Source organism: Myxocyprinus asiaticus, chromosome 5 (assembly GCF_019703515.2).
Source record: "Myxocyprinus asiaticus isolate MX2 ecotype Aquarium Trade chromosome 5, UBuf_Myxa_2, whole genome shotgun sequence".
Taxonomy (NCBI): Eukaryota; Metazoa; Chordata; class Actinopteri; order Cypriniformes; family Catostomidae; genus Myxocyprinus; species Myxocyprinus asiaticus.
The window spans coordinates 18,707,324-18,712,664 of record NC_059348.1 but is presented as its reverse complement, the minus strand read 5'-3'; the positions used below and the strand labels follow the sequence as shown (position 1 = coordinate 18,712,664).

At 36.4% G+C, this 5,341-nt stretch overlaps 1 pseudogene; it reads left to right on the top strand.

Moving 5' to 3' along the window:
- Positions 1–661: 661 nt before the first annotated feature.
- LOC127441136 (calcium-binding mitochondrial carrier protein SCaMC-1-like) lies at positions 662–1,524 on the top strand (annotated as a pseudogene).
- The last annotated feature ends 3,817 nt before the right edge of the window (positions 1,525–5,341 follow it).

Genomic DNA, 5,341 nt, shown 5'->3' with positions numbered 1-5,341 from the left:
TACTTTTTATTAAGTTTTTAAAAATGTTAAACTGAAAGTTTTTTTTAACCCCCTTAGCACCTCTGGTCTATTCTAATAGTCTAATCTAATAAATCATTAACAAATTAGGTTAAAAATAGTCAAACAACTTCCAAAGTAAATAAATAAGTAAATAAAATAGTATTCATAAATTGACTTTTAAATAGCATTTAACAGACTGAAATGCAAACAAATATAAATAAACTGCTACTATTACCAGAATTTATAATTTCATTGCTGGCAGCCTGCTAGCAAAAAAAATTAAAAAAAAATTAAAAAAATCTCTCAACACCAATCTTTCCTCTTTTACTGTAATAAAAATAATAATAAATAAATAAATAAATAAATAAATTAGATAGAGTCTAGTAGTAATAAACTGTAAAATAAGTGTGGTCGGGCACATATTTACTTTTAGAAATGTGTCTGGGTTGTGAATGGCCTCATTATTTGTTATATTAGTGTGATCCCCAATGCTCAATTGAAACCAAAGTAAAAATCACAGTGCCATCTGCAGCTTAGCGTCGGTACAGCAAGCATGTTTTGCCAGTGACAGGATGGCATTGCACTGGACCACCACACAAATTCTATCCTATACAGAACAGACTCGTGAATCAGCGTTATTGAGATAGATATAATACTTAAAATGTGTGTGAGTCAACACGTACATCTGTCTTTTATTATGGAAAGCGATTTAATCATGGATCACTTTCGCGGCTTGTTTAATAAACTCGACAAGAATGAAGACGGATTTATATCAGTTGAAGAACTGCATGATGAAATGCGAAGAATAGGTGTGGTACGCGTTTGTGAAAAGGCGCAAGTAAGATATTTTTTGTGTAATTAATTGCTGATATAAATACAATTGTACAAATGCATCATGTCCAAATATGACCAAAACGAGGATGGGCGTCTAAGGTACCAGGAATTCCTCATTTACATGACGGACAGAGAGAAGAAGTGGAAACTAGATTTCCATGCTCTTGACAGAAATAAATGTGTTAAGTTGTCTGTGACAACTGTCATCCTTTTTCTAAATGAAACAGTCTTAGAACTGGCCACTGCTGAATGTTGTTAAAAGTGTCTTTTCAGTTTCAAAGATTTTATATTAATAGCCTACCATCTCTTCTTCTCTAATTAGGAGCAATTGACCTGGAATATATCATGACTCTGTTTAAGGAATTAGGTGTGGTTGTATCAAATCAATGCAAAGAGAATCCTTCAAATGTAAGACCTTTGTGAGATTACTCCAGATCAGTCCATAGAATGCATATCTTGCATTTCTTGAATCCACATCTTGCAATGACTACTTACGCATGTTCTGCTAGAGTTTCTATAGCCTTTGATCTTTGTGAATTAAGTTATAAAATGATTATGTTTGTTGTTAGGATGGATAGAGACACAGCAGACTGGGAGAAATTCCTTCAGCATGTTATCATTAACCCAGCAGATAACATTGGAGAGCTGGTGTCTTCCTGAAAATATAACCTGGTAAAGATTGCCTTTTAAATAATTATTTCTCTCCAAAACCAGTATGAATACATACTTTAGCTTGATTCAGTGTTTTGCACAGATCGGTTGTTCTATTGCAAGCCAAACTGACTTTTTATCATGTGCAGAATATGAATTGAAAATACATATAATTACATTTTTACTAGTCGACCGATATTGGATTTTGCCGATAATCGGCCGATAGTTTTTAAAATCAATTTATTGAATGTAAAAAAATAGTCTTAGTCTTTCCTTACTGTGACAGGCACAGACACAGAGGGAAACACAACATGCACTCTTACAACCATCTACAATGTATTTTTTGGGATTTTTCCCCTTTTTCTCCCAGTTTGGAATGCTCAATTCCCAGTGTGCTTTTAAGTCCTTGTGGTCTTGTAGTGATTTGCCTCAGTCTGGGTGGTGGAGGATGAATCCCAGTTGCCTCTGTGTCTGAGACCATCAACCCGTGTATCTTATCATGTGGCTTGTTGAGTGTGTTGCCACGGAGACATAGAACGTGTGGAGACTTCATGCCATCCACTGTGGCAGCCATGCTCAACTCACCATATGCCCCACTGAGAACGAACCAAATTATGGCGATCACGAGGAGGTTACCCCATGTGACTACCCTACCTAGCAACTGGGTCAATTTGGTTGGAGTCACTCAGCACACCCTGGGATTTGAACTAGCATACTCCTGGGGTGGTAGCCAGCATCTTTACCACTGAGCTACCCAGGCACCCCCATCTACAATGTATTAAAATAGAATCACTTTAAAGTAAACATTGTCATCTGGGCTAACAAATACTGTATGAGCAGTAATTCATCAATAATTGATCATCATCCATCAATAGCAGAACATCAGCGATTGCTTGCCAATTGTCATATGTGTCTTTTAAAACATTTTGCATTAATAATCATGAATTAGTAAACAGTGATGGTGACATAGTCTTGGCTCAGTTGCAGTGATCTATATGTACATTTTCTCCAAATTAAGCTTTTTGTAGAATATTTATTCACCAGATGAAGGGCTTTGGCCACAGAGGAACATGAAGGAATAAATAATGATAAAAAATAATGGCAACAATCGGCAACTATATGCATACATTTTTGCAGATAACGATAGTTCCAAAAAGAAACTATCGCAACTGATATATCGGTTGACCTCTAGTAGAAATGCTTTCTTGATATCAGCAAAACAAATGTTACTAGTAACAATACAAGTTTTTGATTTCAGTGATTAAGTTTGCACTAGTGTCATTAATTCTTGATATAAAAAAATGGAAATTCAACTAGTAAAAACATGATTCCCGATAGCTGTCATTGCATTTTCACCAGTGGAATTTCACAATGATCTGTCATTCACTCCTGTTTAAAAAACAATTATGGATATTTATTATCAATTTCTTACTGGTTGGAATTCCGATTTCACATACTGTATCAGCAATATAATACTAGTAAAAACCATATTTTTTATGTCAATAATTACATTGTTACTCATGCAAATGTACATTCCTGATATCAACCATTTATTTACAACCAGGAAAAACGCTTATTTTGGATACCTGGTAAATTGGTTTTCACTAGCAGAAAAGTTCAGTTCAGATATCTAAAATGTTATTGTAACTATTTAGAAAGCCTTTTAAGATATATTTAATCACTCTTCAATTTGTTGATAAATTAAATCCCTTTCCAGATAGCTGAAATACCAAATCGAACTAAATTAAATGTTGAAATACATTTACAGATATCAAAAATCTATAATTCATTTCCTGCACAATATTAAAAGTAATTTCGGCTTGCCATAGTTGTTCACATGCACTGTCTGTTATCCTGAAGTTTACTTTATAAAATAATTTGGTGGTGTCCTTATAAGTATTTGATGTAGGTGAGAGTATGGCAGGGGCGGATTATGACTAGCAAGGGCCCCGGGGCCAATTTTCTTTATACACACATACATAAAATAAAAAAAATAAAATAAAATAAAAAAAAAAAAAAAAAATATATATATATATATATATATATATATATATATATATATATATATATATATATACACACAAATAAATAAATAAAATAATAATAAACATACATGATTAAACTAAACTACATTCTCCACATCCCCTCCCCGAGAGTCCCCCCAAAAAACTAAATATTTGCCCCATTTTTTAGCAAATAAGTCCCTAAATCCCAGCCTTCTACTTACCACCTCTTCAAATGCAGCTACCCTCCCCATTTCCACGCACCACTCCGAAAAAGAGGGTGCTCCACTTGACTTCCAACCCTTTAAAATGACTTGCCTGCCAATCATGAGACTGGTCATAACACAATTTTTTATATGATTATCCCCTAAAAGCATAACCGCCCTATCACCCAAAATACAGAGTCTGGGACAAAGCAAAACCTGAGTGTTCAAAACGTCACAAAAATACCTCTGAACCCTCAACCAAAACTCCTGGATCTTAACACACCCCCAAAAGACATGGTAGTGTCTCCAACTTCTGATTGGCATCGCCAGCAAGTGCGTGTGTCTTTAAGACCAAGCCTATATAATCTACAGGGGGTCCAATAAAATCTATGTAAAATCTTAAATTGCGTAAGGCGAACCCTTGCATCTCTAGATACAGACTTGACATTTTTAAGAATCTTAGTCCACACTCCATCCTCCAATACCAAATTCAAATCTTTTTCCCATACTCTCTTGAGAGAAGTCAAGGCTCCATCCCCCAGACTCTGAATTAGTAGGGAGTAATACACTGATGCTTTATGGCCTTTTCCAAAAGCAGCAATCACCTCTCCCAAAGCACCTGCTGCTTTAGGGGGGTGCGTGCCACTCCCAAAAATAGTGCAGAGAACCAAATTTTCAAAAGGTCTCAATACTCCATCCTCATATAGGTCACCAAGTGCATTAGCCCCCTTCACAATCCAATCTGACCAACAAAAAGGGGACTTATTAATACATAGTTTAGGGTTCAGCCATATGCTCGAGGCTGCGTTTAAATAAATATCCGAATTAAACACTCTGGACACTTTTGTCCATATCGAGTGCAAATGCAAAATAACGGGGTGCGACTTAACCTCTCCGGCTAGTTTGATCGAAAGGCTTTGCAGTGGCGAGATAGGGGCAAGAACTTCCTTTTCAATACAAAACCAGGGAGGGGCTCTCACAGGTGGAAGCGACCAATGAGCCAAATGTTCAAGACCGAACGCATAATAATAAAACAAAATCTTGGGTAGGCCTAGCCCACCTTTGTCAATTGGCCTATGTAACTTATTGAAATTTAACTTGGGGCGCTTACCATTCCAAATAAAGGATTTCGCTATGCTATCAAATTGCTTGAAATAAGAGAGGGGGACATCTACAGGGAGAGACTGAAGCAGGTAATTGAATTTTGGAATACAATTCATTTTAATAACATTAACCTTCCCAATCATCAATAAATGTAATGAAGTCCACCTGCCCACATCACTCGAAAACCTTTTTATTAAAGGGTCAAAATTAACTCTAACTAAATCAGACAAATTTGCTGGGAATAAAATACCCAAATACTTAATGCCCTGTTTGGGCCACTGAAAGGCGCCCGGCTGGAAAGCCGTTTCTGGGCAGTACGCTGTCAGCGCCAAAGCTTCGGATTTAGACCAATTGACTTTGTATCCTGAGAACTTGGAAAAGGAATTAATAATTCTGTGGAGGCAAGGCATAGATCTAGTAGGCTCAGAGACAAATAATAAAATATCATCTGCGTAAAGCAGAAGCTTATGCGCCACACCTCCCGCTGTCACCCCTGGAAAATCGTCCTCCTTTCTTATCGCGGCTGCTAATGGTTCCAGGGCA